Genomic DNA, 24,549 nt, shown 5'->3' with positions numbered 1-24,549 from the left:
CACACAGGCTCACATACATATATATATATATATATATATATATATATATATATATATATACACCCATTCACACATATACACACACACATACATATTACAGTACTCGGACATGTACACATACACATGTAAACATGCACACATACATATGCCTGTACATATAGATATATATACATAAGCATGTATAATACACATACCTATACATGTACACACATATATACATAATACACACATGCATATATATACATATATCTATCCAATAACATAATACACATATACATACATACACGCATGCACACACACTCTTATAAATTATACACACTAGTGCCTATATCCAGAACAACACAAGCAACATAGCCATGAAGTCATACACTCAAAGGCACGTGTATTCTTGCACACTCAAGCAACAGTACACGGGCTATTGTTTTGTTGTTGTTGTTGTTTTGTTTTTATACTTGTTTTCCTTTCTTTTCTTTTTTTGCAGTGCTGGGGATCAACACACTGATCTCATATATGCAAAACTCAAGCTTCACCAATGAGCCTCATGCTACCAGACCCCAGAGAAGCGTTTTCTAGAAACTTCTCAGCTTACTCTCCCATTTGCCTCTTTCCCAGCCTGGGGCTACTTCTATCCCTCCCTCATCACCCTGGCTCATTTGTCAGCCATGACACAAGTCAGATTTGCAGGACAGTTTGGATGGAGTAGGCAACAGAGAGGAACTTGGCAATGAGAGCCTGGGAGAGCTGGATTCGAACCCTGAGTCTTCTACTAGTCCAGACTCAGTGGTCAACCACTGAGCTCCTCCAAGCCTTACTTAGCTATCAACTCAGATTACAAAGCCCGCCATGCAGGGATGTCACTGTCAGAAGTGTGCATAGTAGTAGCTATACACCACCTAGACCAGACGAAGTGCCAACCACCATTGGCTGTCTCTGCACAGTTGCTGCCATGAATGTATTTCTGCCATATGATCCCATGTTGCAGTTTGAGCTAGAAGGGAGGCCCACCCCAGGGAAGAGTGGTCAACTTTGCCTCATTTAATTGTCATTGGTGAAGCTCTGTGCTCTCATCTCTGCAACAGCCTGCCTACCGATATTTCACAAATAAGGCAGTAGACACACAGAGAGGTTCAGTGATTTGTCAGAGTGTACACAGCTATTAGGTGGATAGGAACTGAACTCCCAGGTCTGATTTTTATGCATCAGTTCATGTGTTAGTCAGCTTTCTTCAGTATGAGAGTACCTGAGACAATCAACTTCAAGGATACTTGCCCTGTTGCTCTTAGACCTTTGGTGACAGCACATTGCATAGTTGCAAGGGTGTAAGCAAAACCACTCACCTCATGCCTGGGAGATGGATGGCTCCTGAGGGATGACAACTTAGGTTGACAGATGATGCAAGAGTACATATATGAACATACATGAACACATACACATAATAGAAAGTGTGTGTGTGGCAGGGGTGGAGTAAAGATGAAATTAGTACCCTGGTGTGTGCAAGATCCTAAGTTTTATCCCTCCCACTGAAAAATAAAATATATAAACAAATAAATAAATTTAAAAGATAATATGCCTTTTAAACTACAATCTGACTTGCAGTTTTTATGTCAGGACACTGATGCTCGCATACTTGTATGCATGTGAAATGGCGTCTGTATAGGTATGTTCTTCGCAGCATTGTCTGTGACAGCAAATGCTTGGAAAGAACTCAAGCATCCATTGATTGAAGACCAATTAGATCATGGACTGTCCTAACAAAAGAGTAGTATGTCTTTGAAAGGAGTTAGCTCCTTGTGTTGATATGGAATATATTCTGAGCAAAAGCAGAGCCCACAAAACGTGCTAAAGGATATGCACAGAACAGGGAAAACAAGAATCCATATTTGTATGTGTTTGGTAATTAGGCAGTAGATACACAGAGAGGTTCAGTGATTTGTCAGAGGGCACACAGAAATAGAAGTGGGAGGTAGGCATCACCATGTGTACCATTTTATACTATGGAGTTTTGAACAACACAACCCCCTTCATTACAAATTCCACAAAACACGTGGGGCTGAGTTCTATTAGGAACTGCTGATTTTCAGTCTCTAGGCTCAAAACTATGTAGTAGCTATAGAGATGTAGGGGATAGAGTCGAGGAAATCTTTGGGTGGGGAGTGAAATCCCCCTGTGTTGGGTGTGGGGGCAAGAGAGCATGGGAGTTAGAGATGAATCCCAAAGGCAGCCCCAGTCTGAGATGGGAAGACAGGAAAGATGCCTATTGGAGACAGGGGCAGTCACCTCTGGAGAATCACCAGCTCTGGCACTGTTTTCCGCAGTCATTCCAGAACTGGTCTTGACCACACCCCATTTCTCTACCCATAGAGACAGTGTTTCTGCAGAGAGGATTTTCCTCCAAAGTTTGATGTTCTGCTGGACTCTGCACCACTGAAGGCTCTAGGCTCCAGCTTGCTAGTGAAGCTCCCACATTCCGGAATAGCCTTCAGATCTATGTCCCAAGGAGGTGTTGACTTCCAGGTGGGATCTTCAGGTCAGGTGGGAGTACCTACAGGCTAGAAGTGGGGAAGAGGCTCAACTGGCCTGTGGGCTGTGAACCTGGGGCTGGTGGCCTCAGCTCTCCCAGGGACAAAGTCCATCCAGTGGAACCTTAGCATTGATGGGAGAGAGATAGAGAAGAATATGTAGTATATGCTTGTGTATTTGGGGCACATGTACTTCTTTGGTGAGACAGTAGGTCCATCTGTAAAGGTAGGGCCAGATTGAAACATGGGGTGGACAGCTGTGGGCAGCTGAGTTCTTTTAGTGTTCGAGGTATATGAGCTGATATAAAATACAACCATGCTCTTAGTTTTGCTTGTAACCAGAAAGGATTCGAGGACGATTAATAAATCATTTAGTGGCCCAAGTTTAAGTAACTTATTATTATGGGCTGCATATATTTATTATGCTTCACTAAGCAACACCAGCATATTTCCTCTGACTGTCACACAATTTGTATGCAATTTGTTTCAGTGAGTTTTTTTTTTCTTTTTAATGAATCTATAAATTATTAACCTTCATTCTTCAGGACAGATTGCTCGAATTTCCTCCCCTCCCCCACCACCTGCAAAAACTTTGTGCCCTCAAATGATGGGCAGTGCTACCTGTTGTCTGAGAGTCCGGGCAGACTTGGGGTGGCTAGCGGTCAGTCTTCCTGGGCTGGTAACCTGGCTGGGGCCTATGGACATGTAGTATACTTGGGGTGATTGGTTGGTACCTGGAGAGAGGAGGAAGTATCAGTGCAAACGCTGCCTTCCAAAATTATGCAAATCTATAGAGATGTGGGGTCTGGGAGAGACAGCCCAGTTAATGTAGGAGCCTGAAGCAATCCGTGGTCCCGAATGCTCATCATGCAGATGGGGAAGCTGACCCTGCAGCCTCATCTCTCTGACTTTTTTCCCCCTTACCTCTCTCTACATCTTTGTCTAAGATGTTCCCCCACACCTTTTCTCCAGCCCTGTATTGTTCTGTGTTTCTTGATAGTATAGTTTGAAGCTTTCAGCATTGTGACATTTCCAGCTGAGTCCTTAAGGATCGTTGTCTCTTCTCACAAAAATTCTCTCCAATGTACTAATGGCCCGGCTTAGACAGCGGCTTAGCTTGTTTGCCTCTCGGCTTCCTGGCTGTCTTTCCTACTGTCTAGTCAGCATACATCACGGAGAACATCACGAGTGACATGTGTTCCCTGTCTTCCTTTCTTCCTACCTATTGGAGTGACCTGACATTGACAGGTATCAATGCCTGTTGAATGAATGAATGAACCAACCAGTTAGAAACCCAAGTGACTTCTGAAAACACAGGCAGCCCAGAGGAAGGACTTGGTAGTGTAGGGCCATCAAGAAGACAAGACTCTAGGCAGCTCGATGCAGAGGCTGTGTCACACACTGAGTGGGGACTTACCTTTCCTACCCCTCCCCAGCCTTGCTGATCAATCAGTCTGCCCATGACTGAACCTTGCATGAAGACTCATGGACTTACTTGCCTCTTGGCCCTCTCTGTGGCCCTCCAGACCCCAACATTTGCCTTTTTGGCAAAGCCTACTTTCCTCCTCTTTTATGATGTGGAGACAGCCAAGGCCTAACCAGATACCTTAACCTGCTTGAAATGTGTGCAAAAACAGAGGAAGGAGCCATAAGAAAAGGACCAGACCATCCCCTCCGAGAAAGGCTCACAAACGTGATTTTGTGGCACACATTTTGACTGCTCAGAGACTTTTAAAAAATTGTTCCCTTTCCCGTACTTTTACTCAAGGTCGGATTTATGAAATAATTGAACGGCTAAATCACCAGCTAGCAAGGCTGGCGGTTTTGTCGTAGAAACCATGACAGGTCTGCAGGGAGGCTGTGAGTAAAAGCGGTGTGCACGGAGAGAGGCACTCTGTCTGCTGTTTTGCCTTCAAGAGGGTCACACTGAAAGCCCTCTGATTTAGATGCTTTAAGACATAAGAAGGCAGTTTAACGGTGAGAAGGGCCTCTTGTTTGCTGGCACTTTTGCACATGCAAAGGTAGCCACTTTGCGGCCCCCCGACCCTCGCTTACCACCCTTTCCCCTTTGCCTCTGGAAGACGCTAGCTCTTCAGTTTACCACAAACAAGAGCTTTGCTGTGTTTACCACAAACAAGAGCTTTGCTGTGTCTTCTCCAGATGTTGCCCATGGCCGACCTTTCTGCAGCCTAACAGTCCTGCCCCCAGAGGTCCCTTAGACTCTTCCACGCGTGGGCAGAGTCCCCCCAGCCAGCTCCTGTACCCTCTGCCACCTGCAAGCTCTTTTGCAGGCAGCTGCCAGGTAGAGACAGTCAGCTGCACAGGAGACATTGTTCTGGATAGTTACTGCTAGCAAGGGACCATATTCCATCTCCTGCCATCAGAATAATCTGTCCTCTGCTGGGGGTGCCTCAGAGGAGCAATGAGCAGGTGAGGCTCAGCAGATGGCACTGCAGCCGGTTGGCTAGGAGCTACAGGGCAGAGATGCCATCTTGCCTCAGTGCAGGAGGTCCTGCTTCAGGACCTGATGACTCTGCCACAGTGCCCAGTGGCCTGTGCTGTGAACCCAGAAACGCCCCCCCACCTCTGTTTATGGCAAAATTGGGTCTCTTTAGGAAAGGCTTGGTTTTCCTACTCCGTTTGTTCTCAGATTGGTGTTATACCCTGGAGCCAAATTAGTGGCTAAGAACAACTGGAAACAAATGCTCTTTCAGCATCCCACTGTGATCTGGGGATCCAGGTGGGGACACCAGGCACTTTCTCTGCTGAGCCACCCCTCTGCTGAGAGTCAGCATCCCAGAACCGTTTAGCACAGCCAAAGTCCCTTGTCATCAACCAGTGCTGTGCACATCTGCCTAACCCTGGAGTTCTGTTCAGTTATTTATGAAACAATATTCAGGACCAGTCCCAGGAGGCGAGTTGGGAAATAATGAATGGGAAGTGCCTTAATGTCGTTTGTAGGGGCTCTGGGACTCCTCTGAGATGCGCAGGATGGTTGATTTGGTCTGGACCGAATACCAACATCTCTTCATTCCAGTACTGTGCTAAGAACAGTGGCTGACCCCCCTGTCCCCCACTGTACAGGTATATTACCTCCAAAGGGACCTAGTAATAGAAAGTTATGGGAATGCTGCGTGGAGAGAGCCTGCTACTGTCTCTTCATACTTCACCCCAGGCTTGTTCAACCTTTGACGTCAAGACAGAATGCTGCCATTTATAAAGTTCACATCAGAGAACTCACAATGTTTTATGTTTAAGATTTTTGTGTGGGACAGCGTACATTGCTATCCTTGGCTGCACACGGTCCAGGGACTAAGAACATGTCTACTAGAGTATAGGTTCCTGCAGGTCAGAGAACTGCCTTTGACGTCCATCGTTGATCTCAACCCAGCAAAAGGGCTGACATTCAAAACATATTGTATACATGAATGAATTCCTGATGTGGCTTCCCACCTGAGATTCCCTAAATAAATCCTGCCCCCTAGCCCCTGTCTTAAATGTGGAACAGATAGGGGAGTTTTTGTTTTGTTTTTGTTTATTGGTTGGTTAGAGTTTTTGAGGCAGGGTTTCATGATGTGGTCAAGGCTGGCCTAGAACTTGTGACAATCCTCCTGACTCCAAAGTGCTGACCTTAAAGACTTAACACTACCACTTCCAGCCGTGCTCTGTCCTAACTTTGGCTCCTACTTTGAGCCAGCTCTAAACTTCAGCTTGTCTTTTGCTGTGACTGACTGACTCCTAGGCTGGCAGGCGCTGACCCTTGCTGTAGATGCTCTCTCTGCCCTCATGACCCTGGGTTAGTCCTTATTGCTCGTTGGTGGCAAAATGCTGTATTTTTGCCTGCTCTGCTTCCCTTGATGAATCCTCAGATTGTCACTTTCTCTTGTCACACGGCTGAGAATTCTATGCAAAGTAAAGCCAGATGCCAGTGGGGACTTGTTAGCACAAAGACATGCATTTGTTCTGCTCGGGGCTGAGCCTCCTGGGTAGGCTGTATTTACTTTTCCTTTGGAGCCAGACCCCTCTCCAGAGGGGACTTTGGGGCCTCTTCACTTCTAACCAAATGAGGAATGTCCAGGGTCATCCTGCAGCTGACCTTTCTCCTGTGTCACATGGCTTTGTTCCCCAAAGCAGAAGCAATTTTTTCCCTCCCCCTCCATGCCTGGTCCACAGTTTCACTTGCTTGTAGCCAAACCTGTGCTCCAACAAGAATATTTACTTGCACCAGAGACAGGTTTTAACTTTTCAAAATGTATCAGGATATCATTGTTGCATTTTCACAATGTCTCTTACAGACAAGGCAAGCATAAACATTTGAGTTGAGGCCAATAGATTTATTGATACTTTGTCCAAAGTTTCTTGGAATCTTAGGACTTTTTGGCTAAATATGCACCTAGTGGAAATCTTTCCTTCTGACTTAGAACTTTGCAAATGTGGACTACCTCAAAATCTTGCTACAGTTTATACCACGTTCCCAGAATAACACACACACCTCCCTGGATAAAAATCTAAGAGGCTTGCAGGCACCCAAAATTTAAAGGCCGATCTTGCTCCAGTCCAGCCACTTGGTCCAAGAGATGAAGAAATTGAGACTCAGAGAGTTCAAACGCAGGGTCCTAGGACTAAGGTGACTAAAGCCATTCTTCATATTGTCTAACCCTCCCACACACCAAGCTGCTCAGCACACAGGGCATTGAGAGGTTAAGAGTTCTAACCCCCTCATCTTTCCTTGGGCCCCCCATTCCCTTCCCTCTTTAGACTTCCTGCACATCATTTGTTGCTGTGGATACATTCCTTGACAGTCTCTCATTTCTGACTAGAAGGTCGGTTTTCCCCTCTCCCCCCTAGGCAGTCTTTTTCCTCTGTTTTCAAACCCCAAATAATTTCATAAATCATTTCCCATCCCTTTAGAGTCACGTTGGTTTAGGTGCTACCACAAAACTCAGCTTTCAGGTTGACCCACAGCTTTGGCAGTGTTTTGCACTTGGGAGAAAGCAGTCCTCACATCCTTTCTTGCAGTCCTTCCTCTGTGGCTTCAGGGACTTGGGGTTCCCTGGAATCTCTGCCAACAATCCTTGGCTCCTTTTGTCTTGTCTTTAGACTACGGAAGACCTCCCCTTTCTACTTTTTAAAGCTACTGTGTGTTTTCTTTCTCCTGATAGAAATTAGAGGGTGTTCACGGTGATGGTGGTGGGGTGTGTATGTGTATAATGTGTGTGTAAGGTAAAACTATTTTGAAGAGCACTGAACATTCAGTAGCATCACTGTCATCCATGTAGTTGTACGGTCTTCACCACCATTCATTCATAGAATTCTTTTCATCCTGTAAAACTAAAACTTGCAACTCTCAGCCTTTGGCAACCATCATTATGCTTTCTGACTCTGTGGACTGGACTGCTCCTCCCCGTATCATCTATGAGTGGAATCAAAGAGTATTTCCCCTTTTCATGCTGTCTTATTTCACTTAGCACAATGTCCTTAAGGTTCACCCATGTTGTAGCATGTATCTTTTTCACTGTTATGTGTATCTACCCGTGTTAAGTCAGCCGTCGGTCATCTTGAGAGAAAAGAATCTTAGTAAAGAGGTAACAGTTGTTTTTGACTCCTGGGCTTAGAGACTTTAGTCCATGTCATGTGACCCCTGTGCTTTGCAGTGTGGTGGCACAGTGCATCATGGTAGGAATGAGTCCTGATGGAGGCTGCTTACCAAATGGTGGCAAAGGCAGGGAAGGGCAGGCTTTCAACATCTCTTTCAAGGACATGCCTCTAGTGACCTAACTTGCTTCATTAGGTCCTACCTCCCCTCCTTCCAAGTACCATCACCTCTTAGTTGTGTTGTGAAGAACCAGCCTGTCTCCATATTAAGCTTAAAAACCATCTTATAGTAAACACAAATGAGGCTCATTCCTGTTTATGACTAAACCTCTGTTTCTCAAGGATTGAATTATGCCCCACCTATAACCTTAACTACCAATGGCTCTGTACTGCCTGTTCCAGGAATGGCAATCATGTCTTTGTTTCAAAAAGTTGTTTATAACCATCTTGGGACCCTATCTTTGTTTCAAAAGAGTATCACACCTATGACTACCTTGTTTTGAGTAACTATTGACTACCTTGTTATGCCTGCCCTATGGCCATGTCTTTGTTCCAGGAGGGACTAACTTGTTATATGTAAGTTCTGCTCCTGTAACCATACCTGCTTGGCTGGCCAAGTCCCCCATTTAGAACCCTGCCCCCACCCCTGAGCTATAAAAGCAGTGTCTTCCTCTTATTCAATGCTGAGCTCTTGAACCCCATCTTAGGGGATGGCAGCCTATGTAAACAAACAAAAAGCTTGCTTTAATTAATTGCTTGCTTTAATTAATTTGGCCATGATGATTTGGTTCAGTGGTCTTTCTCGACCCATCTCTGGGATTAACAGTTGGTAACCAAGTCTTTAACACAGGGGCTTTTGGGAGCCACTTTTCAGATCCAAACTGTTGCAGCCACATTTTGTTTTATCTATCATTTTGTCAATGGACACTGGGTTGCTTCTACTTTTGGCTATTATAGCTAAAGGGATCATACGTGAGCCTAGATGTGGCTCCAACCCTCTCTATGACCACCGAGATTGTCACTGGATTCTAGTCCTGAAGTTGGCCACGTCATTATTTTACCTTGGCCAAACCACATAACCTTTGTGTGCATGGATTTTGTCATTCATAGTAGAAGTGAATTGATCCCACTTGTGGCTATTCCACACTTGACATGAAGCTGATTGAGACCAGAGAATTTGGCATTGTGAGTTTTAATTTATTAGCATTTAACTGTAAAGAGGTGGTCAGTGTCTACCTCATAGCACCATGTGGCTGTAAAGAATGAGGATGAGATCTGCAGAAATCCAGTAGACAGAAAGTACTCAACAAGCCAGTGTCTGGCACATAGTAAGCACTCAATAAATGCCTGCTATTATTAGGCATTCTGTGTCTTGCTTTCCAGCCCACCACACCTGAAGGCTCTCACACTAGCTGTCCTGAGTCACCTGGGGAAGGGAGGGAAGGTGTTCCTGTGGTGGTGCATGTCAGTAATGAGCCTAGCACTGAATGTTTCTGGTCTGCTACTTTCCCTGGAGGGTCATGTGAGCCAGAGTGGTATGTGGCCTGCTTTGCAAGTGATTAACATGGTGTAAGCAATCTGCATAGAGAGAAAAAAACCCTCCGTTGGTATTCCATTATTCTATTAGAGTTTCAGAGCTGGGATTAAGTGGACATGATTTCTTCCTATGGGCCATTAATTTTGTTTTATTGCTGGTCTGATGGCCATTACCCTTTTTTGCCAATGCATTCCCCCATTAGGTTTGTACAATTAACAAAATATGTGCTGTTAGGGCTTTGATAGGAAGAGTGGGATGGAAATAAAGGGAGGGGTGCAGCTGCCACAGAGGAGGTGGGAGGTGGGGTAGGAGAGGCCAGAGCAAGGGGTGGAGCCTCAGGAATGGGGTGGGCTGAGAGTAAGTCTCTTGAGCACTAGCCTCAGGCCATCAGCATTCCTGGAAAGAGGCAGAAAGCTCTTCTTAGCTCTTGCTTGAAAATGAATTAAGCAGAAGGTGGAGCTCTCAGTGGGTCCAGCGCTGGCACTCCAAGACATCCTTCTTCAGCTTCTAGTTGGGTCCAGCACAGAGAAGAACATACTGGCTACCCCACCTGCTACACTTTGTCTCCTTAAATCAGAAACTCTTCCACAGGCAGCAGCAGTTACTCCAGATACCTGGCTCTGTAACAAAAGAGACCTCCAGGTTCAGAGACCACCTGCATTCTTTCTAGGCAACACGAAGCAGGACCTGGGCCCATTTTAGGGGTGACTGATCCCTAATGCCATTTAGTGGTCATTCAGGGTCGGAGAGGGTAAGTTGTCCTTTTCTTTTTACCTAAAACATTAGAAACCCACATTTTAAAAATGTGGAATTTCCCAAATGTTTTAGTGTTGCCAGAATTCAGAAAAATAAGAGATGCTGATCTTGGAATATTTTTAATGAAGGGTGGATGTGATCTCATTTGTGTTCCAAAAGGATCTCTAGGAGTAGGAAGGAGGTGGGTGGATGGGCAAGATCAAGGTGAGTCTGGAAACAGGAGGCCAACTGGACAAGTAAGACATGGTATGAACAGAGGAGCTGCCCTTACTGATGGAGGTAGCAGACTCTCAGTGTTGTCTTTGTACTACAGAAGACATCTCTAGGGTCAGGGCAACGTATCCTGAGAGTCTGCCTTCTACTGGTTCAACTCTGCAAAGGTCAGACTGGTCTGTGAGCCCCATGGCTCAGTACGTGTGAGCCTGCCTTCTGGGCTCAGAGAGCAAATCATAGACTTCCACCCACTGTTCAGAGAGTCAGAGCAACTCTTCTATTTACATTAGTGTTTAGGGTTAGGCTACCAATGCTAAGATTCTATATAGGGCTTCAGATTCATACCTACACTGAAAGTACATGCAGAGAGAGCCTTTGCAACCAGCTGCTCACCCTGCCTGTGACCCCAAAGTCAAAAAATGTTGTAGAAGTAGGCTTACAGGAAAGTTATCAATGTTCTCAATGCCAATGAGTAAGAATTTCAAGCCCTGTTTATTTAGTAAGAAGTAATGATATGTTTGATCACTCAAATACTATGTCATGTAGAACCTGCTGGCCAGGAGTTACAGTGCTTGAATGGCAATCTCACAGGGTAAATATAAACAATTGTATATTATTATCCAGACAGGTGGAACAGCATAGGGACTCTACAACAGTGGTACACAGAATGTGCCATCTAAAGTCACTGAAGTAAATGAATAGGTATCCTTCACGAATGCCTTGTCCAACTCAGGATTTCACGGAGTTGCTTCCCTTTTGGAAGGGTTGCTCATATGCTAAAGGAGTTTTTCAGAGAAGATGATCATCCAGGGAAATAGTTGACACCTAAGAAGGGTGGCTCATAGATCTGATCTCAAAGGTCTGGCTTGGGCAAGAACAGGAAAGTTTTGGACAGTCAGATGGGTACAGATGGCCCAGTCTTCGCCATTCACCTGTCTTTTTCCCGCTCAGTTGCTTACAGTCCCTTTTAGGCACTGAATAACATCAATAATCCTATTAAGTTATTAATATAGTTCAAGTCGTTCAATAAATGTGATGCATTATCTCAGTTGTTGTTTCCAGTGTCTTCTTCCTCTTAGAGAGGTGAAAATTAAGACTGAGAGAGAGACTATGATCAAAAGATTAATGGGCCCCGGCTAGAAACCAACATATCTGAACCCCATATCTTCATTCTTAGATACAATTACATTATGAGACTCTTTAGGAAGAGATTTAGCACTTTCACTGGAAACTAATCATGACCATATCAGATGTTGGGGAACTTTGTATTAAGGATTGCCTAGCCTAACTTCATCATTTTCTAATAAGAAAATTGAGGCATAAAGTCGTTAATGGTTCTTCTCCAAGATCAAACAGTAAGATAATTGCAAAGTCAGATCATGAATCCACACATCTGGCTGATACCCCTTGATATAGCACTGTCTGTATTGGACCATGGTTGTTTACAACAACATCATTTCCCCCATCCTTCTAACTTACCCGGGTGTGCCTCACAGCTGGCTGCACAGTTGTCTAAGGATGCAAAGTCAAGTTCTGGAAGTCCTCCTGGGGAAGCTTTCTTCTATCCGTTCTCATTTGTTTTCCAAACAAACCCGACCATCCAATCACTCCCTTTATTTACCATTTTGCATATTCCTTCATGTCTATAAATATGAGTGGTCAATTTCATTTATGATTCTATATCACATTCAGAGTGAAGAAGATAGCCTGAAATCCTAATTCTTGTCATATTACTGCATGGCTCCATGCCTTTGATGGAGGGTTTTCCTACTGAGATCACATAAGTGCTGTCTTTGGAAGGCTCCAACATATCAGTCCCATGGATGCATGCATGATGCGTCTTTATTGATGCAGAGTAAGAAACAAAAGATAAGGACAATATGGAGAAGTTGTATTGCATAAGTGTGTGTGTGTGTGTGTGTGTGTGTGTGTGTGTGTGTGTGTGTGAGAGAGAGAGAGAGAGAGAGACAGACAGACAGACATAGGAACAGAATGCCCTCATCCCAAACCCAGATATCTCCAATTGATAACCAGTTGTAAATAAAAATTTAGCCTTCTCTGAGAGGGTCTCACTGGGGAAACAAGCTACTCTTAAGGGTAGATTACATGTTCAGCAGTAGATGGCCAACAGAAAATGAAGTCAATGGCATCTTTGAATGTTCCTTGTCTCATTATGTTATGTCAAGACTTTTACTTTTTTTTTTTTTTTTTTAATGAGTGTTGTAGTTGGATGAGGGAAGTTTATGAAGCATTTTGTAGGATTTTTTTTAAATTTTATGTATTTATTATATGTAAGTACACTGTAGCTGTCTTCAGACACACCCGAAGAAGACGTCAGATCTTGTTACAGATGGTTGTGAGCCACCATGTGGTTGCTGGGATTTGAACTCTGGACCTTCGGAAGAGCAGTCAGGTGCTCTTACCCACTGAGCCATCTCACCAGCCCCAAGACTTTTACTTCTTTTCTTTCCTTTATTTAAAAAAAAATTATCTTATTTTTATTTCATTTACATATATATTTAATTTTTTTTCTTCCTTCTTTTTACTCCATGGGTCTTCTGCGTGTGCACGCATGTGCGCATGCACACATGCACACACCCCCACACACATATATATCTATACCTATATATACGTGTGTGTTAGTTTTGTTTTATTTAATTATATTACATTTTATTATTATTCCTTAGAAACATGTTTATTTTCTTTTTCTTTTTTAACTATATTAAGTCCCCTGGCTGTTTTGAGAGGCCTGATAGAGGAACTGGGGATAGAACTCCTGTCCTCTGGAAAAACAGAAAGTGTTCTTCACCACTGAACCACCTCTTCAGCTCCTTTCCTGTTAGTTTTCTCATGAAAGACAGAAGGGGTGGACCTGAGTAGGAGGGGAGGGGAGGAGAAATTGGGAGGAGTAGAGAGAAGAGAAACCATCATCAGGATACAGTATGTGATTTTTAATAGGAGCAGGATTTTCAATAGGAGCAGAGGTAGGAGAAGAAGTAAGTAGAGTTAAGAGGAAAGAAGAAAAGAAAGAAAGTTAGAGACAGAAAGAAACAGAGAGACAGATGAGAAAGAGACAGCTGGAGACAGAAACAGAGATGACAGATGGAAATGAGGGGGAAAAGAGAGTGACTTGAAGCATTTGTGTCAATTCTTGGAGAATGTAACACAATGTGCTTTGATCATGTCCGCCCCTCAACCTGTCACATCTCTCTCTTTACCTCCACCTCCCCACTGCTTCTCTACTTCCCCCACAGAGTTCAGTTTGTGTTACCCTTCTTCTCTTGGGAGCGAGGCGTGCCCTGGAGTGTGGTCAGTCTTCCAGGGGTCACACCATTGCACAAAGGTGACTCTTCTTCTCCCGGAAGCTATCAGATGCCAACAGTTCCTCAGATAGGAATGGGGTTTCCTGCCTACCTTCCTCGCTCCATGCTCAGATTTTGTTTGTTTGAAGCTTGTCTCAGGTCTACACTGTCACAATTCCCATGAGTTCATATGTGCAGCTGCCCTGTTGGAGAGGATATGATTTTGATGATATTTTAATCATTCAATTCAACGAATGACCCTTAGTTGTAAGACATTTGCTCTTTTGTAGGTTGGATTGTGCTCTAAGGTGATGCTGAAAGATAGCATGATTAATATTTTATCAAAATAAGAATTATCAGAGCTTTTATGACCTGAGTTCAGATCCCATCACTTACATATCTCCCAAGCTGCTGTGATCTTGCACGAGCCTGTAAGCACAGTGTTGGGGGGCAGGGGGTGTTAGGGGGTGTGGAGAAAGGGGATGCTAAGGCTTGCTGACTACCAGCCTAGTCAAAAGACACAAGCTCCAGGTTCAGTGGGAAACTCACGTACACACACACACACACACACACACACACACACACACACACACTATACCCATACATATACCTGTGTACAGTAAGTAGAAATGTCATTTTAAACATACTGTCTGTCTTACTCTGTCTCACTCTGTCTCTCCCCGCCCCCCCCGCATGTGTGTGCGTTCTTTTTTTATTTTGCTGATGGCTGAAGGCCAAATCTGGGACAACATTCCTTGGCACAGCTTTTCATGTAGTGCAGGAAGCTCCTTCAGGACTATGAGTCACTATTTGGAATGAAGCCTTATTCACTCTGAGTGTTTCTCATTATTAGAGAATCCCTTGTTATGCGAAGACTAGCTTCCCCTAGAATCTTTGATTAGTCTTGAGCCTGCCTTCTAGAATAATGTAGTCTCTCTTTTGTGATTTCTTTATGTATTTGGATGTCTACTCTGAGGACGAGGGGCCAGGCGGCTTTAGGCAATGGCGCCCTAACTCTGTCACCAGTGGGTACTAAGAAGGACAAAAGGCAGATACAGGTCCGATTTCTTCTTCTGTGTCTTCTTCCTACTGAGAAGAATGCAATAATACCTGCTGCTCAGTGAGTGCTTGCTTTGTATGGGACACTATTCTAACATGCCTTAGGTTGTATGGTGCCCCACAGTCCTCCCAACCACTCTCAGAACTTGAGATTTAATTAGTCCTATTTTAAAGATAAAAAACTAAGGCACAAAGGAGTTTGGGAACTTACCCATAGTCAAGTTTGGATTGAACCATGAACACCGTGATACCAGAGCCCGCCTATTAGACTTTTTCTCCTCTCTCTTTTACTCACTGATGTCAAAGTTCTTAAAATATGAGGGCTTTGCAGCATACAGAACTAATATGACCTGGTAAGTCCAGGGACATCATCAGTACCTCAGCCAAGACACTGTATGGCTGTTAAGATCACATTTAACAAGTTTGGCAGCATCCAGAACTTATCCCGAGATTGCACTGAACTCAGATGACCCACGGCTTTTCTGTTGTTGTTTTTCAAGCTAGTTCAACCCATTCTGGTTGTGCAATTAATTTTTTTTTTTTTTTTTTTTTTTTAGTATAAGAGCTAGGTTTTGTGTATATATACTTGTCAATTCATTTTCAACAGTTACATAAAGAAAATGGATTTGCATGTGGACATAAAGTATAATTTGATAGTCTCAAGTAATGAGATTGTGGGCAAATTTCCCCGTGACTTTCAAAATTATTTAATTTGTGGTTGTCATGATGTTGGTGTGCAAGAAATAAAAGCTGGTGATGGAAAAATGAACGTTCTAGTTTAGGCATTATTATTATTATTATTATTATTATTATTATTATTATTATTATTATCTTGCTCAGTGCTTTATAGCAATCTGGATTCTGGTCCTTGAGCACAGCAGTTTCCCTTCTTGACTTTACATCATATGCAAATGAAATGACAGAGATGGGCTGGTAAGATGGCTCAGCGGTTAAGAGCACTGACTCCTCTTCCGAAGATCCTGAGTTCAAATCCCAGCAACCACATGGTGGCTCACAGCCATCCATAACAAGATCTAATGCCTTCTTCCAGAGTGTCTGAAGACAGCTACAGTGTATTCACATATAATAAATAAAGAAATCTTTAAAAAAAAAAAAAAAAGAAAGAAAGAAAGAAAGAAAAGAAAAAAAAAAGAAATGGCAGAGATATCCTCAAAGTTGTTGGTGTCTCAGGTGGACAGACCCAAAGGGCAGGGAGAGAGCATGTTGCCTCATCAAATAGACTCTAGAGCAGTGGTTCTCAACTTCCCTAACCCTGTGACATTTTAATAGAAAATAGTAAAATATAAATATTTAATAAATTATTATACATCAAAAAATTATGAATAATAAATTATTTTAAGATTTGAATAAAATATAGATTTAATAAAATAGTAAAATATAAAAATCCTTCTTGTGGTGACGCTGAAAGATAAATTTATTTTTAAGTAAGGTGGTGGCAACATTTTAAACACAGGACCTATTCCTGGGTATTCAATACATCTAGATCATGAAGTAGACACCTGATAAATGTATGCCTCTATTTTTTAAAAGTCTTACCCCCAAAAGAAAAGAAAAACAGGCCTTTTATTTTTCAAAATTGTCTTTATCATTCTTTTTCATGCACAGTTTTCTTTCTACCCCCCTGGACTTTTCACCTTAAGTTCCTCCTGTTTAGGAAGGGGGAAATGATATAATTATAATCTCAAAACTTTTAAAAATGAAAAAAGTTCTTCCTGCCACAAGACTTTTATCTTCTCACCACGAACAATGGAGTCGGTTTTGTTTGCTTGTGTTGTGCAAACTTCCCTGCCCAAACTTTCATAGGGCTCTCAGCTCTGTCCCTCTGCACAGGGTCTTTCACAGGGTAGAAAGTTCCACAGTGATTATTCCTTTGGACAGCTTGGGGCATTCAACCACCAAGAAGTTTGTTTGGTTGGTTTTTTCCTCCTGGCATTTTGTAGGGAAGGGGCTGAAGAATCAGCAGAAATGAGGTGTGGTGGAGGGGAGTGTGGTCCGGTCTGCCCTGACTCACTTGTAGAAGACAGTACTCACTGTCTACCTGAAATCTTCTCTAGGAAGCTTTCCCCTGCTGGCCCCTGTTAAGCAGGTTCATCCCTGGCTCTACCCCATGCCCACCCTGCTTCTTAACCTCAGAATTTCACTCAGTCTATAAAGATGTTTCCTTTTCTTGGCAGGTGAAGCCTGGAACAAGACTTTAAGGGGTTCTGCTTCTCCATGCTGCTCACTAGAAAAGAAACCCTGAACTGTAAGTAACTTTGTTTGGCATTTCCATGCTGACCCCATAAGGTTATGGGTTCAGGACCAGCCCTAAGCCTGATCTCTAACTGCTATCCATCGCAGAAGAGACACACGGAACGGTGAACTAGTCAGAATGTAAAATATGGTGGGACTGTAATTAGATTATGTTTGAATGTGACTATGATGAAGCTCTGTAATATGACATGCTACTAAATTAGACTGTACTGGTTGGACATAAAGGTGGATTTGATATGTTACATGTGTCGTGAGCGCCAGGGAAGGGAGCACTTGGTTTGTAAGGCCAACCTGATCTTTGGCCACTTCAGTTGGTGGTTTGAGCAGGGGTGCAGGGAAAGAAAGAGTGGACGACATCGGGCCCCAATCTGGGCCATGTTCATAGCTAGTGTTTTCTTTCGTATTTGGTTATTTCTGTGGATGTGCGAAGGAAGGGCAAGGAAATATACTGCTGATTCCTTCCTTCAGCGCTGTAATGTTTCCACCTCATTTGAGGCTGACGGGTTCAGTGTTGTCCTTCCTTCCCCCTGCCCCAATACCTGGCATCGGTTTGCCCACCTGTAGGATCTGGGCAAAGCCCAGGCTTCTCTGCACAGTCCTTGGTAACTCCGGCTCGATGTGACCTCTCTCTTCTGGTATTCTGCGGAACCGCCCGCTCCTCTGGCTTGCACTCCCTCCAGCAGGGCATGAGATCCAGTGGAGCAGGTCTGGGACTCACCTTCTACCTTGTTGATAAGTATTACCAAGCAAGTGACCGGGTTACCCAGGGCCAGCATAAAGACTTCTCTTTTTTTGCCTCAGGGGCTATCTGAGACTTGAGGAACTCCTGCTGCGACTTTGATAGTACATTGGCTTTCAACCAGTTCATGGAATTATAAATGATTAACCGTTATCAGTGCACATCTTCACCTCTGTGTAAAAATAGATTGACTGTAATGAGTGTTTGAATAAATCATAAGAATGGCCGCCTTGCGATCGGCTAACATCCTGCCGATGGCTGCCCGGTGAGTGAGCAGGGCGCCGGTCCTCTGCCTAATGGCCTGCAATTCAGTGCTGGTTGCCTGAGTGAGTGATTGACGGGCCTCAGCTTCCAGGGCACCTCCTCTCAAGCCCTGGATCTAGAGTGGTAGAATCCCCAGGCTGAAGGTATGGGGAAGGGTTCCTTTGTCGTTCCAGGAAAGCCTGCCTAGAACGGAGGATAAGGGTGTGGGCACGAGTGTGGGTCAGAGAAACTGGATAATGACCTCTGCGAGAGTCAATGTCTTCTCATAGTGGAGGTTACTGGGACCTCATAAGTCAAGACATGTTTAAGGAACAAGCTGAGCGTGAACTTGGATGAGAGCTCCCTCCCCATTGTGTAGGGAAGTCTGGCATTCTGAGCACGGGGCCACCCAAGCTCAGGGAAAGCTCCCTCATAGGGACACTCTTGGACCTCCAGTGAAAACCCAAGGGCAGACCCAGGGCTCTGGGTTGGGCAGGTGTCAAAGGTTTTTCAGGTAGTAGTTGCCAAAGCCACCTCACGTGTGAGGATTGTGCTCTTTGAAGAGGGAGGCAGAAGATGAGAGGCCCAGAGGGACAAGATCAAGAGGAAAGAGACAGAAAGTCTGAATTCAGGGGAATCCAGTGATTGATGCTGAGTTTGCTGGAAACAATACACAGTAGTGTTTAATTCTACTGGTGTCTCAGTAGGCTGTGTAACAAACTGACCTCCAACACACAGGAGATGAGTGCTTATTCTGCCCATATACTGTGTGAGTCAGGAATTTATCATGAAGGCAGCCTGTCTCTGTCAATCAGGTACGGGATTTCAGTTAAGGCAACTCAGAGCTGAATGGTAGAACCACCCTAGGCTTATTCACTCAAAATTCTCAGCCTTGATTCTAGCTCTTGACAGAGACCTGTCGGTCAGAACTTTGTGGCATTTCCATGTGGTCTGGGCTTCCTTACGATATGGCTGACAAATTCTAAGGTGAAGCAGCCTGAGGGAGAGCAAAAGCCCTGGGGAAGCTTTATTGCCTTTCATGACTTGCTCCATAAAGTCAAGTAGCAGCACCCAAACTTCATTCTGTCCGTCAGAACAGGTACAAAGGTCTACAGTCCTCACTGCCTCTCAACAGTATCAACATCCCGCTAAAAGAAGAGCCAAGTGTGGTGGCAGGGTGGTGGTGGTGGTGGTGGTGGTGCTGCTGCTGCTGCTGCTGGTGTGTGTGTGTGTGTATGTGTTTTAAATGTCTTTAGTCATCCCTTTGTATTTACAGGGAATGGTTCTGGACCCCTTGCAGAGCCCCAAATCTGAAGATGTAGATGCAGATACTGGCAGGCATAGTATTTACAAATGGCATATGCACGTCCTCCCACGTACTTGAAATCATCTTTAGATTATTTATAAGGCTGAACACAATGTAAATGCTGTGCGAATAGTTGCCAATACTATGTTGCTTACAAAATAACAGGAAACAAAACAATGCTTATACTTCCTCCTTCCTTACAGATACTTTATTTATCAAATATTTCCTATCTGTGATGAACTGAATCAGCGATATAACCTATAGATATGGAAGCCATTGTATGCTGTTGTTCTCATCTTTGGAGACAGCAACCTACTGAAGCCGCTACTGGCCTGGTACAATTGACCTTATCTATTTGCTCAGAACAGTTGAAGTTGACCCTTCCTGGGGGAACGATGTGTTCTGTACAGTCTGAGAATGATCTATGATCGCTGTACTTTCAGTTGTGAATGAACGAGTTTATTAAGTAGATAACAAACGAAAGATAAAAGAAGAAATAGTGAGTAACCATAGAAGCAGCAGACAGCGAAAATATCATCAAGTCAGGTGGTAGAGGTAATCGGAATATCCCAATTGAGAGCACAAACAAAAGGTGATATCAAGTTAGGGCTTATAAACATCTAGTAGAAACTGGACAAGTCCCATTGAGGCAGCCCGCGGAACTCACAACTGAGCAAGCCCTGTACAGAGCAGCGAGTCCCCTCAAGTGAGACTTTAAATAAAAGAACAAGTAACAGCAGGAAAATGGCATCATCACATCGGCTACACTCACAGTCATCCAGAAGAAACCAGCTGGGGAAGTTGAGGCAGTCCCCAGCTGCAGTTTCTTGTCTATGGGTTAACTTCTTGAAGCTGAATTTCTGGCCTCCTGTTCCCACTGGAGGCATATTTTGCATTATGGGAAAAGACGTAGTAACCTTGGTTGGAAATGGTTTATCTTCAGGCTCTTCTGTTTTTAATACCCTTAGTTACTTACTGGTTGTTTGTTTGTTTGTTCGTTCGTTTGTTTTTTCCTTTCTGTCACAGAACCTAAAGGTTGGCCTGGCTCAGGACTTATGTTTAGGGGACATAATCATGCCTGGATCTGAAGTGGGCTGAGGGGGGCAACCTTGCTTCTAGCGTCAGCATCTTAGGGTGCTTAAACAACACATGATTTACCAACATAACATGCATTATACCCTGGAAAGAAGCCTTAGCCATGGAAACCCTTCAAAGCCAAACTCAGCCTTTTCCCAGGAAGGGTGTGGTAGTACTAGCAGGTCCTGTGCTGGGAGAAACTGTGATGTCATAGCCCATACCAGGGAGAGTAAACCCAGTATATAACTTATAACCCACCTTGGAATCTTAGATCTATATTCTAGACCTGTAAACAAAGACTCTGTAAGCCTGGAGCCCCTGCTCACGCCAAGGCTTCCCACATCTCAACATTGTCATGGCCACCAAGGTTGGAGTAGGTTCCAGGTAAATCTCAGAGCTTAAAGGTCTACAAGGGACTTGATGGGGTTGAGGAATTCTGCAAACCAACCCCTCTCTGGTCTCTCCAACTCCTGTGCTAGTCTCTTTTTCCTCTATCACTCATTCTGGTCTTGGAGCCTCACTCTTTTTACTTTTTTATTTATTTTATTTATTTTGGGGGTGGGGTGGGGTGTTCAAGACAGGTTTTCTCTGTATAGCCCTGGCTGTCCTGGATCTCATTCTGTAGACCAGGCTAGCCTCGAACTCAGAAATCCGCCTGCTTCTGCTTCCCAAGTGCTGGGATTAAAGGCGTGCGCCACCACTGCCTGGCGAGCTCACTCTTCAGGGGACTACTCTCCTCTCCTTTCCCATGCCTGATAAAGGTGCTGCTAAATTTTGAAGAGAATCTAGATGGTCTGCTTCTTAATTGTGACTTAAGAGATCAAAATGACTGCTGGAGAGATGGCTCAGCAGTTAAGAGCACTGACTGCTCTTCCGAAAGTCCTGAGTTCAAATCCTATCAACCACATGGTGGCTCACAACTATCCGTAATGAAATCTGACGCCCTCTTCTTGTGTGTCTGAAGACAGCTACAGTGTACTTACATATAATAAATAAATAAATTTAAAAAAAGAGAGATAAAAATGTATCCCAAGTCACCAAAGAGTAGAAACAGAGCTAGTCCATCTGACAAGGGCTGGCCCTTGGGAACGGCTGGTACCAGGAGCCAGGCAGAGAAGAGGGGTACTCAGTGAACAGGCTTTGTTTCCTTGCGAAGTCAAATTTAATATTAGTAAGCAACGATTGCTGAATGTTTACTGGGCACTATGCTAAGCCCTTGGGATCTATTTTCTCACTTCACCCTATGTTATGGGATTCTGTTATTAGCTCTGTATGTACAAAGAAAAGAAGACCCAGAGGACAGGAAGAAAGTCTACGGAACAGTTGAAATTCAACTATCATCAAGACTTGAACTACTTCATTATTTGGTCAGTGTATATTGTAGGCATGTATAGACAATCACTGAATCCCCTTTAATGTGTGTAACTATTATGTTAACAAAATTTAATTTAAAAGAATCTAATTTAATAATAAAATCTAATTTAAAAGAAAGAATTCAGGGCCAACCTGGTCTACAGAAGATAGCCAGGGATACTCAGAGAAACCCTGTCTCAGAACCTCCCCTCTCCTCTCCAAAAGAAAGAGTCTCAGTTTATTCTCCTCTAACAAGAAAATGTCTGATGACATCATCCCCAGTGTTGTCTTTAGCACTCAGATTCTGGGACTTGCTTAGGCAGAGTTAAAGTGGGCCTACTTATGAAGATAGTTTGGCATAAAAGTATAGAATAATTTCCTCTTTTTTTATTCTCTCATGAAATTTAGGTCAGGAAACTTGTTAAATTTGAGCAGCTAAAGGTATCTATCACATTGTATCCACTTCCTAGGACCACTGTGGGGCAAACCAGTTGTGAATACTCATTCCTGGCACATGGTGCTCAATGGTGATTTTGCCATTCATTTATCCAGTAAATTAAAAAAAAAAAAAAAGAAAATTAGAAAGACTAGAAAGAAAGAAGCTAGGGAGAAAGCTCATTCCTTTCTGTTGCTTGGGAGAGATTGTCAAGAATCTTGCCTTTAACTGTACTTGCCATAAAGTTCACTCATAAACTATTGATATTTTAATAATACACATTAGCATCTTGCCCTTTGACAAATGAATATTGAATGAGCAATAAAGAGGCAAAAGAGTATCCAGGTACACTGCTTCGGAGAAGCCAGAGTGCTGGGTGGTTGTTCAAGGGAGTACCGCACTTCCAGACCTTGGGACTCACCCCTCTCTCCAAGGACTCTCAGAGTGAACTCCATCCACAACAGCCAAGTCAGAGCCAGGTTTTTGCGTTCCCTCTTTTTCTTCCCCTCAGCTGGAGAAAAGGAAGGTTAACAGCAGAGCTGATAGGAATTGATTTTAATCCTCTGTGAAGTGCCTGGCTCAGGCCTCGCTTTGGTTTTGCTTAAAGGTGCAGTTTCACCTTCTTATGTTCTGTTCTCCGAAATCACAAGTCTGCAGCAAACTGGGCACAGTAGTGCATACTTTTAGTCTCAATCACTGAGGCAGAAGCAGGCAGATCTTTGTGTTTCTGAGGCCAGTCTGGCCAACATAGCTAGTTCCAGGCCAGCGATGATAACACACAGAGACCTTCTCCCCCAAATTAAAAAAAAATTATTAATATTAATACTACTACTAATACTGCTAATAAAGAAATCTCAGACATACTACTACTACTACTAAAGAAATATCAGCCAAGATATGTGTGGTGTGTGTGTGTGTGTGTGTGTGTGTGTGTGTGTGTGTGTATAGAGGGATGTTATGGGTAGTGTGCTGATCAAACTTGTAAGAGAGAGTTCCCTGCCTGGTCCTTTCAGCATCTGCCTCCAGCCCTACTGTCTTGGCCTCCCATGTCTTATGGCCTTCTGTGGACTGGAGTGTAGAGAGAGCAGGGTTGGGCTCTGCCTAGGTCCAGCTTAATTGGTGTGATTTAATGGCGTTTTTTGGCAGATTCAGATTTATATGGCTTTCTGAGCTGCAAATCTGCTTTCTAAATGTAGAATTTTTTGTGGAGTGGTAAAAAATAATGGCTGTTCTGTGATTCCTGCCTCCCAAGCTAGGAGATTGCAATTTACATTATGCAAATAGACATTATGCAATCAAGGCACTTTAGCGGGGAATCTGGCAGCAGAGAGGCCGCTGATGAGATGCCGAGGAGGTCTGCAGCCCTAACCGGAGGGGCCCTGGGAAGAGCAGAGAGGAGATGGGCTAGGCAGGCAGGGGAGGAGGCCTGCCTCTGTTCCCCTCTGGTCCACGGAGGCAGAGTGGAGCCTGCCCGGAGATGAACGCAACTCGAGAGCTGCCAAAGCGACTCTCTCAATTAATGGCTTTGTTTAATCATACCCCCTGTCCAGAAGAGTATTGTCTTACGGATAATTTCGTTTGCCTAACGAGATTTTGCTAATTAAATCTCCTTTCAGTTGGTGTGACTATGCCTGCAGGAGAGGGGGCTATTTGGAGTCTTCTCCATAAACCTTTTTGGAGAGGGGCTTAGGAAAGAGAGTTGGGGGAGGGGAAGGAAAAGACAAGAAGGAAAGGAGACCCTGTCCTGCTGGGAGCAGCTTTGAACAGGGTTTGGAAACTCCCGCTCCACTCTTTCCCTTGCCCAGAGAAACGCAGTCGCTCACAAATCCGGCACCCAGCAGAACTGCTCTTCTTCTCCACTTCATCTGACATCTTCACTCATACAATAGCCACTCTTAACTTCTTCCCAGATCCTCAGCGAGAACTGTGAACCTCGGAAGGAGGTTTCCAAGGACTTCCAAGTGCTCTTCCATGCAGGTGCTGGACTTGGCTGGTTGTGGAACCTCTCCTGTGGCCTTCGGTTAGTCAGCCAGTCTGTCTCTTCTAAAAGAAAAACGCGCTCCTAAATTGGCCACTTCTCAAGGGAAAATTAATTATATGAATCGAAGAGGAGACCTCCTTGTCAGACTCATTTATCATC

General features: G+C 44.0%; 1 protein-coding gene across 4 annotated transcripts in view; it reads left to right on the top strand.

Annotated features, from left to right (window-relative positions):
• Pknox2 (PBX/knotted 1 homeobox 2) overlaps positions 1-24,549 on the top strand; it is a 261,265-nt gene that overhangs the window by 45,987 nt on the left and 190,729 nt on the right. For all 4 annotated transcript variants that reach the window (XM_021207266.1, XM_021207267.2, XM_029543247.1 and 1 more), the window contains exon 2: positions 17,177-17,247. The gene's annotated coding sequence lies outside the window, so the exon portion shown is untranslated. The remainder of the gene's footprint in view (positions 1-17,176; positions 17,248-24,549) is intronic.

Source organism: Mus pahari, chromosome 10 (genome assembly GCF_900095145.1).
Source record: "Mus pahari chromosome 10, PAHARI_EIJ_v1.1, whole genome shotgun sequence".
Taxonomy (NCBI): Eukaryota; Metazoa; Chordata; class Mammalia; order Rodentia; family Muridae; genus Mus; species Mus pahari.
Note: the sequence above shows the minus strand (reverse complement) of the source record. Positions and strands in the feature narration are given on the sequence as shown.